Source organism: Silurus meridionalis, chromosome 16 (genome assembly GCF_014805685.1).
Source record: "Silurus meridionalis isolate SWU-2019-XX chromosome 16, ASM1480568v1, whole genome shotgun sequence".
In the NCBI taxonomy this organism is placed as follows: Eukaryota; Metazoa; Chordata; class Actinopteri; order Siluriformes; family Siluridae; genus Silurus; species Silurus meridionalis.
In genome coordinates this window covers 10,529,837-10,544,252 of record NC_060899.1, presented here as the reverse complement: position 1 = coordinate 10,544,252, position 14,416 = coordinate 10,529,837, and the positions used below count along the sequence as shown (strand labels likewise).

The 14,416-nt window shown below is 34.0% G+C and overlaps 1 long non-coding RNA gene across 1 annotated transcript in view; it reads left to right on the top strand.

Moving 5' to 3' along the window:
* Window positions 1-6,826, top strand: part of LOC124398775 — a 53,751-nt gene extending 46,925 nt beyond the window's left edge. The window contains exons 5-6 of the long non-coding RNA XR_006928122.1: window positions 5,041-5,138; window positions 5,440-6,826. This is a non-coding gene — a long non-coding RNA (uncharacterized LOC124398775). The remainder of the gene's footprint in view (window positions 1-5,040; window positions 5,139-5,439) is intronic.
* The last annotated feature ends 7,590 nt before the right edge of the window (window positions 6,827-14,416 follow it).

Genomic DNA, 14,416 nt, shown 5'->3' with positions numbered 1-14,416 from the left:
TGTTTTGCTCAGGATTCAGCAATGGAGGTACTGTTCACTGGCACATCCAACCTCTCTTGACTTCAGCGCAATCTTCTTGTAGAATTCCCAATGTATTGTTGTCAGTTATTTGTAATGTTCAAAATGTTTAATGAAACAGCTATATGTAAAGCCTCATGATTAGTGATGTACAGGTAAAAGAGCAAATAAGAAACTGAGAAAATAAAACAGAAAAGAAGAGAATTTGAGATTAAAAAAAACAAAACAAAACATTACTTATAGCCTAAAAAAAGGAAAAGAATTCTTCTAATAGAAATAGGATTTTTTTTTATGTACTGTAGTTGGCTAAACTTCCTACCTTACTAGCATGTTATACTAAGACTTTCTACCTTTATAGCATGTTAATAACAGTTAGTTTACAGTAAGTGTTGGTATATCAGTTTCTAAATTATGAATTTAAGGGTCTTATTGTTATTGTATTTGCAATTGATATATAAATATTTATTTAAATTTGTTCCATTTTCACATCATATTACTATGATTTTGTGAAAATAAGTTGTCAGTTAATAAACACATATAAAACATGTTCTCCTGATTAAAGAGAACAGTCTGGAATGCAGACAATAGGGTGAGAAAATGAATGTAATGTGAGGTGATGGCACTCAGCAGGGCTGCTCCTCATCTTTTGAGGGATCAAAGTGCTCACCAGCCCCATTTCATGGTGAGCTTGGAAGGTTTCAAAAGGGTATTTGCGTTGGTACTTCACTTCTTTCCCCACATGGTCTGTATGAACATCATGAGGGGGAGGCTTCCTGCAGGGAACCTGTTCCTGCTGTCCTCTCAGCCGTGAAGCCTCTAAACCCGCCTGTACAGTTAAAGGATATTTCTACTTTAAAATACTTAACAAAGGATCTTACATTTTGGTTTAAAAAGGTTTGGGATTATGAATTGAAGGTGTGGTGTCTCAGCTGATTCTATGTAAAAGTATGTGCATTAGAATTCTGGTGTACCAGAGGTCAGTTGATTGTTGTCTGTAATGAAGTAAAGTATATTTTAGGAAACAAATGCAGTTTGTTGGTTACTGCATAACTGTTAATAATCATTAAATCATAATTAAAACAATACAAGATTTTGGTCAGACACAAATCAGACAAATCTGATCTTACCTACATTTCTTGGATTTCTTTATTTTTAACAGTGCAGTGAATATAAGGTAGTAACAATTGCAATCTGTTTCATTTTAAATGGCTTATATTTTGTCATAAGGTGTATATTTTTGTAACAGCATTTAGAGAAATTAAAAAGCTATACTGATTAGCATTGAATGTAATTGAAGTGGCGCTGCAATGATGAAAATAGGGTACAGATCCGGATTCTAGTTTCTAAAATCAGCTTTGCTGTCCTCGCTTTTAACTGTCTACTATCACAAGGTTGGCAGCTTGGCAGGAGGTACAGGCTCTGGCAAATTAATTAACCAATACTTTTATAGAACTAGACCAATATGCCTAGGGTGACTACTGAAGATTAGGACTGTGATTATCTTGTCATAGTCCAGCAACTCTGCTAATTAGGAAAGAACCAAACTGATACTGAGTTTTCCAAACCACTGGTTTATTTTTCACCTAATTTTTCACATAAAAAGGAAACACATAAATGTGTTTCATAAATGTGTTTCCTTTTGAGCTTTATATGGGAATTCAATGTGACATTTTAAAATATCAGGTAACTGCAATTTATAAAATAAACAAATAGCAGCTTATTAATTATTTCTTGCATTTGATCATAATAAATGATAAAGTAAACAGTGTAGAGACTGTATTAACTGTTCACCATTTGTGACCAAATGCAATATAAGACATTTAGAATTACGTATAACTAATAATAACAAATACTCAAAAACCGAAAAATAAATAAATAAATCCCATTATTCATACCTGAGGGAAAATCACAAACACTTTTCTTATAAAGCATCATATGAAATTTGCAATATCCAGACATTGTTTTCAATAAAATAGAAATTCCAATGAGTGAAAAAAAATCAGATATGATCCTACTGGACAAACTAATATTTCAATAGGATATTTTTTACATGCATTCTAAAGAATACATCGTAGATTGGACTTACTGTTAATATAACCACACAGCATTGTTTTTTTCCCTTCTTTTTTTCAAACTGCTAACAATGCAAGCTTCATAGAAATTTAGTCTTAGTGGTTTAGGCACAAACAAGCTGAGTGAGTATAAAACCAGTTTCTGTGAGTTAGGTAAAACTGGCATAAGCATATATTTAATTTTTTTTATTGTATTATCATTTGTCACTTACTAAATATATGTAATATAGACCTGATTAATGATTAATGTGTAATATAGTCCCAATTAATGTATATCAGTCATAAGAACAAAAAAAGACTTAGAATTTTATTTTTTGTTGTTGTTTTAATGTTACTGAAAACTTTAACAGTGAAGCCAAGGTACTTTTAAACTCTGCAAACTGATATGTGAGAAGACGATGAATATTCTTCAAGGGCATTATTCAGACAGCAGTACTGGAAGTCACAGGTTTATTATTCTGTTGTGTATGCTATTTAAACAGAAATCTTAAAAGTGAATTTGTTGGTATATATTTGCTGGTAGATATTTTCAGTTTGAGACACTTATTTAGCATTTTGGATAAGGTTTCCAGCGGATCTGGATCTGTTGTCAACATGGACGTATTCAAAATTTGCAGGTGTATGTAAGACAATTAGCCTCAGCTGAGCCCTTAATCAAGCCCTCAGCATCTACCTTTACTGTATTTACAAGCTGTTAATACATTAAAGTCTAAATACTTATTGTAGTGTGGTGTATTTTAGTGAATATTTTTTTTCCCTCTATGGATTAAGTTTACAAAAAAGCTAAGACTGAAAAAGATTGATGGATTCTTTCTTTCTTTCATGGTAGAGATATAAAGCTGCATAAGTATGAATATATTAATAAAATTAATATAAAGAGTTTACAAAACAATGTCTTCTAATTCATTCAGTGGCATAATCAAAAATGTGTATTTGACTTTTTTTAATAGAATAATTTTTTTTTAACCAGGTTTTAGGTCACGCTGATATGAGTTGTATATGACTTGTATAATGTATTGTAACCAACACAGTCTAGCTAGAGTATCTTCCTTTTTTCAGTGATATACATTTGCTGTTATAGCCTTCCATCCTTCTTCCTTCCAAACACATATATAATCTTCATCTGTCAATACTGTCTGTAACAGAGGCTCTAGGGGCAAACAATTTCCACCACTGACACGCAGGTGTTGGCCTTGCGATATCGGGCCACCCAGAGAGATAGCCTGTGGTAAAGAGCCTCTGCTGTATGACTGAGACAGGAAAACAAACAGATTTGTTTTATTCTCCATCCTGTCAATGTGAATGAGAGACAGTGTGAGACAGAATGAAGTGGACAAATATCTAGGGTGAAATAAAGCAGTTGTCAGTCTCACGCATCGAAACAGTGCATTTTTGGAAAAGGAATTGCATTCATGCTGCTAAGGGCGCTCAATATACAAACAGCATCTGTATATAGTGCTCCAAATGACTGTATCTGTATTCAGATTTGTAGTGAATAGGCCATGGCCTAGCTTGGAATTTGTTTCTAATTATATGTAAATCCTGACACTATGCCACTAGAAGCACTTTTTCATCCACATTCATTTTGCATTTAAAACAAAAGTGTCCTTCCCAAATCAGGAAAAACATTTTTATGGATAAAAATAAGTGTGCCTGCACAGCCCAGTCTCATGGCATTTCATGATATAGTCACGAAACGTAATCTATTGATTCGTATTCATAGACACAAATTTCCCTCTTTTTTCGTGTCACTGAGAATGACTTTCTATGTACTGTAATGTACTCTATGTACTGTCTATGTACTGTAATGTAAACAATAGGAAGTTTTTTTGGTGACTCTGCCAAAGTTTTCTTTCTGCCACTGAATACCACAGACACTAGCTGGAGTCGTGCTAAGTGACACGAAAAAAGAGGGAAATTCATGTCAATGAACATGAATCAATAGATTAAATTTTGGGACTATATCACTAAATGCCGTGAGACTGTGTTGGCCTGCCAGTCAAACTGGCTTCCTTTGAGCAGCATGACAATATCCAAGAAGATTTTTGTTTGAAAATTATAATTACATGTAATTATTCTTTACACTGTAATTATTATTTATACATTTACTTATTATAATTATATATATAAAAAAACCCCAGATATGCTGCCCTGTTCACAGCATGACCACTGCATGGAGTCTATACAGAGTAATGGCTCTATTGGTAAAGATTTTGCTTTATATTTTTTGTTTGTTTATTGCAAAATCCAAAAAGGTTTGATCAAAATGTAGTAGATATGGTGTCTAACTACTGGAAAAAAACATTTGCCTATATTAACATTGTATTCATATCTATATTTGTATTTGTTTGGAACAAAATCTGTTTTCTTTATATATTTTACCTTTAAATTGATCCCAGAGGTAAAGTAAAGTCACAGATTTCAGTAATAAGCAAAAGACTGCACAACAATTCAGAAATAATAACAATAAACATATTCAGTGAAAGGTTACTCAGGAAAGGTCACAGCAAAAAAAATACTCTTTAACTAAGTTTCCTGGGACTCTCCACCAACTGAAATATATTATATGAGGCAACAAAGGCACATCTACAGACATAAAGGTCAACTTCTACAATCTCACACTAGCCACGTGCTTATCTTTGTACCATCAGTGTAATGCCCTCTGAAGAACAATTTTCACCCTACTGGGCAGCTTGGACCAGAGCTGACAGATCCTATACATCTATGCAGTTTCCTGATAATGAAAACTTTTCATGCTTTTAGATTTTCAACTTCATACAAAATGGGAATTCTGCTTTCACTGAGAGTCAGACGTGCACTGGGGAGTTATTGACAGCAGCTTCAACACATTTACTAGTGCGTGCTGGTAGTGTGTGTTTGTGTGTGTGCATATTGCTGAGCTGTACATATTGTGTTGAAGTGCTTATTGTTATTTTGTCCTTGCTTGAAGGCATCTTGCTGACAAGGGGGTGGCTGTAACGCACAGATGGCGCAACCTTCACCATGTCAGCATTGAGATCACAGTCACAGCAATGCCATCATGTGCATGTGAGAGAATACATGAACAACACCACTGAGGAAAGAGAAAAAAAAAACAATTAAGCTCTTGTGCACTCACGCCAGACAAATAATCTGCACTCCACTTTACCCACACAAAGAATACAAATGATAGAAAAATGTGACACTGTAAACCCATACACACCAAACAACTTGTGCTCATTTTCTCAAACATATAAAAGCTCCTACCAGAATTAAGTGCACAAAGACTGCAGGTTTTTTTTAATAAGGTGCTTATCAAAATGTTACTTGCAATGTGGAAAATGATGTGTTTATTTGTCTCTTGTTGCAGGTTGGAAGCATTTGAATTTAATTAAACACATTTCCTCATCTCTGCGCAAAGCTCCGGGTGGAATGATGTCTCTGCTGAGCAAGCAGAACTATGCAGGGAAGCGTCCCAATGTTTCTGTATGGCTCAATGCAAATCAAATTCTCCAATATTAAGCTGAACTGAGTCTATTAACAGGGTAATATCCTGTTGAATTTTTTCATTATGCCGCTTACAATCAGAAATGAAGCAATGTGCACAAGCTAGATGTGCTGCTTTGTAAGCTAATGAGGACCCCAGAATTTCTGTTTCCAAAAAATACATATTGGGACAAAAGGACAATAATAATCTGACTTTAGGCTAAATTCAGAAGCAAAGATTAATTTTAAATCTTTAATTAGAGTTTAATCTGAGCTTTTAGAGCTCCAACAGAAACATTTTACATGTTTCTTGTGGCAAAGGTTTAAAATGTTAAATTATAGACATGTATTTCACAAAACAGTGCTAAAACACAAACAAGAGTGTTTGCTTGAAAAGCATGCGGCACAATAGATGTCTGCAAGCAACCAGTCTACAGTACTTTCTCAAGTTTATATACAGTATATGAATGTGAATGCATAAAATACATATAGTGTTTAACAAAATAAGATTTGTAATGTTTTTCCACTTTTATTTCATTGTTGCTAAAGAGAATGTATTTAATAATATGCTTTAAGATTAATAAAAGAAATAATAATAATAGTGGTGGTTAGATGAATGCAATAATGAATGAAGGCTTTTGGCTTTTTATCAACCCAGACATCAGTTTTGCAATTTAAAAGACATTTAATTTGCTTTAAGATCAATTAAACTGAATTATCCCCACCTTCATCTCTTTAAACCACAAGGACACCAGATGTGTAACATCAAATATGTATTCCAATATCTTTTTGAGAAATGGATGTGGGGGTTGGACGAAACCCAAAATGCCAAAAGATTACTTACCTCCCTTGCTCATCCTATTGCTCTATTCCATTTGGCTAATGTCACTCTATGCGCTGGAGCACAGTGGACAAGGTAATTACACCTGCCATTATGTGTCAGTGGGTTTGATCTCCAGCGGGATGGCAGGAGCGGAATGGAGGTGGTGTATGAGAATAATGAAGGCTTACCTACTGCTCATCCCTTCCCAGACCTCTTTCCACACAGACAGGGATTTACGGCTCATTGAATCATGTTTTGGAGAGGGTGCATTGATAGCTTAATCCTGCTTGGCCTTTACGTAGGGGTCACATTAAGGTCTATGTAGATAGGGGATGAAAATGCAGGAATGGAGAGATGAGGGGAAAAAAAGGATAAAGAGGACCAAAGTGTGACATTGTGATAAGTGCAATTGCTGAGCTGTCACTGTGAGGAACATGTCATGGACAGGTGTATCAGACATGACTTCCGAACATCAATAGGGATCTTTAGTGGCTAAACCTAGTGAAAGATCGAGATGAGAAAAAATTGGTAGGGCAAAGACTCAGATTTTTAAAACTAGAAAATCATTACAGCAAGGTTAATACAATAAAACAGTGAAACAGTTGTAAAACTTGTTAAAGTTTTTTTTATTAAATATAGATAAACTAGCTGATCTAATGGGAAAACTTGAAATTCATATTAATGAAAACTATTTTGAATTGCAAGCTTAAAATAAAAAAAATATTTATGAAAGCACACTTATGCTTGTGTCAAAAATGCTTTAAGCTTCACCCAGAATTTTTGTGTGAGTGTGTGAGAGCATTATTGTTCAGCTGCCTACCTCCTGTTGGCCTCCCTGTGAAATTTCTCATGCAGCACATTTAAATTTAAATTAGAAAGTCATTCAAAGGTTCATTTTTTAATCATGCATTATTCAAAACTAAATCATTTCCAAATACTGCCAAATGCTACCCTTTAGGATATCTTACTGGATCATCATGATCTCAAAAAATAACAGTAAAAATTTAAGAACATCAATATTGGTTTTCTCGTTTCTGTCTTTTCTCTTGAGACAGTTCCACAGAGGATGGGTTTGAAAAAAATGACTTTTATTCCAAGCAAATTAGCTTTTTTATTTATTTATTTATTTTTTTATTTTTTTATTTTTTTTGTATTTTTATATTTTTAAATATTTTAAACCAAAAGTTATTAAATGCACATCCATACAACAGAATAAATACATGTTAAACTGCTAAAATTAAATTAGAGTTTTCATCACTCTCAGTAACAAGCATAATACAGCATCACAATGTTGTTAAGCTAGCATATATGATACAAATTTAATGTAGTTGTAGTTTAATGTAGTATACTGGTGTTCCTCAGTGTCCGCCAGTTTCCTCCAGTAGGTCCAGATCGGCATGCAAAAAAAGGTAACTGCGGATGAATGAGTAAATGAATGGCTAAGAATAGGAACATCATCAACCTTTCAATTTGAAAAACAAATGAGGAAGAACAATTATAGATGAATCTCAAATATTTTTCAGGAAAAGCCAATTAACTGGAAACAACTGTGCATTACACTGTTGCTTTTAATCTATTGTAAAACCATAATATACAATTTTATTGTGCTGAAAAATACAGCAGTTGTATACAGTGTACCACTTCAACACAATAAAACTTTTGATATTATAGACTATATGCATATTGTACATTACCTCAGTACCTAGCAAGCCTAATTTACATTTTAGACCAGTATGTGTAAAAAAAAAAAAATCAGCAGCTCAGGTCACCTTGACTGTCAGAAGTTTTAAAATAAGAAAGGTATGAAGTATTAATTAAAAAAAATAAAACTGAGTTTACATTATTGTGAAAAAGGCTTTTACAGATACCTTAAAAGTAATTAAAATTATTATTTCTCAATTGAACCTACCCCAGTTTTTCTGGAGACTGGTGAGTCTCTCCCTTTTGTTTCAAAAGGAACTAAAAGATATAGATTTTCAAAAAATATATTACATAAGATCTTGAAGTGTTTAATGGAAAATAAAGCTCCACATATAAATTGATTCTATGTTATAAAGAGACAAATAAATAAATAAAAATAATTAATTTACATTTTAATTAAATTTACTATAATATAATATAATATATAATATATAATATAATTGATATATAATAATTATTAATGACATTTTTTAAGGACAACCACCTAAATTCTAAAGTCAGTTATGAAATTCAAGCCAATATGATGTGCAAAGACAACCTTTTGCACACTGCTCCTCTCAGCCTGCACTCCTCCCAGAGACACTAACATGCTGACACAGATCACTGTGGTCAGAGCAAATGTCAGGTAAGATGTATTTTTAACTCGAGCAGGTGTGCTCTCCAAGGTAAATATCAGAGCTCACTGAAAACAAATCTGCAGCCGGTATATATATATATATATATATATATATATATATATATATATATATATATATATATATATATATATATAAAACCAAGTCTGGTTCTATTTTAACTTATTTCCATGAACACATTTTTAATAGAGTCATTCATTTATTCTTTGATGTAAGAAAGCAGAAAATAAAAAATACATTTTAAAATAAATCTGCAGACTTGAAATAAATGATTGCTGGATAGATTTTAGTGACTATACTTTAAGATACATGTATAAAAAAAACTATAGTGGCTAGTTTTTGTGATTGTGCTGTATTATTTCTAATGTCAAGTCAAGTTTATTTCTATAGTTCTTTTCACAACAGACATTGTCTCAAAGCAGCTTTACAGAATTTAAGTTAAGGTGAACGATGTGTATTTATCCCTGATGAGCAGCCATGATGACTGTGTCAAGGAAAAATTCCCTTAGATGTTATGAGGAAGAAACCTTGAGGGAACCAGACTTAAAAGTAGAACCCATCCTCATTTGGGTGATAAGAGTGTGATTATAGTTTTTAAACATAACAGAACACGAGATTGAGAACTAAACACTGGAGAGTGAGAACCGAGTAATGTCCTTCCTATAGTCTTATACAGTCATTTGTAATTATGGAACCAGGAGCTACTGAGCAACTCAAAAAATAAAACAGCTCAACATTTGCGATCATCATAGACCCAACACCAGCTTCTTCATGCCAGAGCCTTTAAACACTCAATGAGGTCCAATTTCCAAACTCCACATGGAGTGGGATCCAAATGGCGCTGGTACGTGTCTAGATGGTTGGTTGATGGTTGGATGTTTGCAGGGTCGGCATTTACTTCTTCAAAGGTCCACAATCTTCATAAAGTGGGACGCGACTGGAGCTGGCGCAACCTCAGGATGCCTTGTTGATAATGTGCATTTGATCAGATGTACTGAAGCACAAGGTATATATGATGTGTGTTATGTGTAGGCCTTGCTAAAAAGATACGTCTTTCATCTGCACTTAAACTGGGAGAGTGTGTCTGAGCTCCAAACACTGTCAGGAAGACTTTTCCAAAGTTTAGGAGCTAAATGTGTGAATGTTCTACCAAAACTACTAAAAGTCTGGAGTTTTGAGATCTCAAAGAGCGTGATGGATTGTAGCATGTTAGAAGACTAGAAAGATAAATGGGAGCTAAACAATTTAGTGTTTTGAAATTAAGTAGCAGTAGTTTGTAGTCGATTCAAAGCTTAACAGGTAGCCAGTGTAGGGATGATAAGATTGGGGTTATATGATCATATTTTCTCGACCTTGTGGGAACTCTGGCTGCTGCATTCTGGACTAACTGTAGCTTGTTTATTAATGATGCAGGACAACCACCTAGTAATGCATTACAATAGTCCAGTCTGGAGGTCATGAATGCTTGGACGATATCTTCTCTGCATCAGATATAGACAAAATGTTTCTTAGCTTATAGTTCTAAGGTGGAAGAAGTATAAGTGTAATATAAAATAACTCCTATGTCTTTTACTGTTGAACTAATAGTTACAGAACATCCTTCTAAATGCAGGTTGAAATGCTGGAGCTTCTGTGTACTGTTTTTTGGGCAGATGAGCAAAATCTCTGTCTTATCAGAATTTAACAATAGAAAGTTATGAGTCATCCAATCTTTTAATTCTTTGACACACTCAGTTATACAAACCAATTGAGCTGTATCATCTGGTTTCAATGAGATATATAGTTGGGTATCATCAGCATAACAGTGGAAGCTAATCCCATGCCATCTAATAATATTTCCCAAGGGAAGCATGTATATTGTGAAAAGCAGGGGTCCTAAAACTAAACCTTGTGGCACCCCATAATTTACTTGCATTAACCTGGATAGCTCTCCATTTAAATCTAAAAAATGGTAACGATGACAGGTAGGATCTAGACCAGCTTAATACCTGTCCCTGAATGCCGATGTAATTTTGTAAGCGATCTAGGAGAAGATCATGATCTATAGTGTCGAATGCAGCACTAAGATCTAGCAGAACTAACAGATAGATGTAGCCATGGTCTGAAGCTAAAAACAGGTCATTAGTGATTTGAACTAGAGCAGTTTCTGTGCTATGATGTGGCCTAAAACCTGACTGAAACTCTTCAAAGATACTGTTGGCTCTGTAGAAGTACGTGATCACTTGTTTTCTGGACTTTTGTCTTATAAATATATATTTAAACTGGAATTCTTATTTTCTTTTATTGGAAGTCTTAACACGTTTATAGACTTAAAGACTTACAGAGAAATATGAGCGTTTGTGGTTTCATTCAGAGAGGCAATTCAGATGTGAGCAGATTACTGGTGATGTGTGTGTGACTGGTTTGAGAAACTGGGTTTACATCATTATTGGAAGTATCTTCACAAATTGTCATAGAAATTATATTAAATTTCCATAGGCGAGAGAAGTAAAAAAGATTTGCTGAAAGAAACATTGTCTTTAAGTGTTTAATTTAATTTAATAAAAGAAAATACTTTACAGAGTAAGCTGCAGTGAACAGCACAGAAATGCCCATTGAAATTGTTAGGGGGTCTGCCCTGTAAATATTCTTTAACACCTTATATAGCATCTGCTTTGAATGAACCTCAGAAACCAATTTACATATACAATTATTTCCTCCTTAAAAAAATGCTAAATTAATGATGAGGCAATGTCTGAAACTGTCATGGGAGCTAAACCAAGTCTTACAATTTCCTCCTTATCGTGTTAATGTTAACTTTATGTTTACGTTCACCTAAAATCAGTACATTCTCTTTGATTAGTTAAAGAAAAAAATAAGTAATCATATAACAAATGTGTCATTACACAAAGCACTTTTATTTTCAGAGCCATCACTGAATAGTTATTATTCATTTGACAGTGGCTGAAATGGGTTAATCGATGAGCCGTGCACCGACAGATAGATGTGTCTTTGTGTTTACAACCCCAAAAGATGTGTTGTGTAAAGATACAAAAATGAACACATAGCATCCAATAGCATATAAAGCAAACAAATGTATCTGATTCATGTATATAGAGTGTCTCTCTCTTTTCTTCATCCAGAAATCTCAAGTCAAGGATTAAGGTCGACCTATATTGTAACATGGAAAAATGTATTTGTTTTCATTTTGTATCCATTGCATATGCTCTTATATGATTATTATTATTGTCCTGTATCTATAGCAATCATAAATAAGGAATAGTGCACAAAACTACTACAGCAGTGCCACTTTGCAAGTTTACTGAGCTCTTATGGTCAATTACCTAAATATATATATTAATACCATTTTCCAACACAACGAACCTGTGAAGGTGTAGGAAGTAGGTTAATAAATTTATAACTGACTATGGTAAATCTGATGCTGCACCAAAACAAACCCCCTTCTATCAACCCCCTAAAGGGAAAGCTGAGGCAGAAACTCATCTAATGTAAATATGAAAAGACAAACACCTCCTCATCCTATCACTCATGCATTTGCAACAGCTGACATTTGCTTGACATTTCAGGGCTGGGACAAACTAAACAAAATAGTCACCACACGTCATGTTAAATGGTGGAAAAGAAAGTGGCGTGTCAGTGTGGAATGGTGATTTTTCCTCGTCCGTCTGTCTTATTGGGTTCACAATATAAACAATGAGCACCTGGAAATGTCAGTGTTCACTCAGGTGGAAAATACTTAACTGGAGAGACAGGAGTTAACCTTCACTGACAGAAAATAATGCTTTATAGTGGATTAGCTCTCTCAAAAAGAACTTAAACTTCCATTTTAAATGCTACTTAGCATTTGAAATGCAAGCAACTTTCACTGCAAGCAGCCATAGAGTATAGAAAAGGTGAAAACCTAAGAAATAACAAAATGTTCTTTTATTTTTTATTTATATTGAGATTACATTTTTTATTAAAAGAAATTGAGCAGGCCCTTTTAGAACATCCCTTTATTTATGTAGTCCTTACTCCACAGTGATATAGGTCACACTAGCCCCAACAATCCTGCTAATGTGGTGTGAAACTAAATCCCTTAATGAATCCAGCTAACTGCATCTTCTTTCACCATTAAACCAATTATGGAATTACAGGCCAGGGGGGCCGTGACTGGCTAATGCAAGAGACTGAGCTGCACATGGAAGTCCTACAACATGATCCTGTTTTCATCCAGGACACTCACACCCAGGACACACAGGACACCCACATACTAATATGAAACATTGCTGCTTAATTTGTATATTGCCAAAATTGCCACTAACTGTGTTGTTGCTTGGTCACTCTGGTGGCCTAGCTTTTTATTTCATATGGCCAAACAAAACATTGAATTTCATTAAATTAATGACATTTTAGACAGGCTTGTTTTGTTTTTGTTTTTTTCAAAATATCTTTTACTAAAGCTTTTTTCATTGCTCAGTTTTTCAGTATGCAGTTTCTCAGTGTTTACATAAAGAACTATTTGTATATAAAATGCCAGCCCTTGTATTTATTCTTGCTTGCTTATTGGAGGCCAAGAGACAACAAACTACTCAAAAGAATAAATGACTTTATAAAACAGAGACACACAAAGTGGAAATGTTGGGACTGGTTTTAAATGGTTATAATTCATTCCCTGCAGGTTTGCATTTCTGTGCGGTCCTTTTCTTATTTTGCTTTCCTAACAGCTTTAAGACACATGGCTGTTCACAGGATTAGACCACCTGTGTTTTTGTATGTCAGGGTATTGAAGATTATTCGTCATGTTAATGACTTTCTCTTGACCTTGACATGTCTACCACAGAGTCTCGCTACAATTTTCTGTGCATGTTATAATACTGAAGATCAACAGTAACTGAATCTTTTTTCTTTTTTTATCCAAAAGCTTCATGCTCATTGAAGTAAACTGTTGTAAGCTGTGGTACAATTTGTGTAGCATAAAAATGTTGTGACCATTTGCGACTTTATTTAAACATGCTCCAGAGGCTTTCTTTGCATGAAGAGATGAGGATGGGCTCTCTTTTGAGCCTGGCTCCTCTCAGGGTTTCTTCCTCTTACCATCCCAGGGAGTTTTTCCTTGATTTTGTTGCCATTAACTCACTTATTAGGGATAAATCTAAAATCATAAGAAACAAAATTACAGGCAGTAAACTAATAGATTCCTTAATACAACTTTACATGTTTTATCTCTGTAAAGCTGATTGGAGACAATGTCTATTAAAAGCACTATACAAATGCAATTTGAATTAAATACATTTAATCTAATTTGTAGAATGTTTATAAAAAGAAGTGCTTATACTTAACTTAGGAGCAGAATGTGATCAAGATCTCTATGGTCCTCAGAAGCTAGAGGCAAAAGCTTATGTACTTCATGATCAGTATATGGGCCTAATCAATGAGGTATAAAAGGTAGAAAAGAAAAGAAAAGAAAAGAAAAGAAAAGAAAAGAAAAGAAAAGAAAAGAAAAGAAAAGAAAAGAAAAGAAAAGAAAAGAAAGGTTAGAAAAGACAAAGCTATTTGGTATAATAGTGTGACGTGATATGCATAACCATTATAATATAATATAATATGACACAACTCACTGCTAATGAGGATGGCTCCACATGAGCAGCCTAAAGATACACAAAGCTACTGTGAAGGGTTAAATTCAAGAACCATAAAGATGGATTTGGACTGTAATTGCC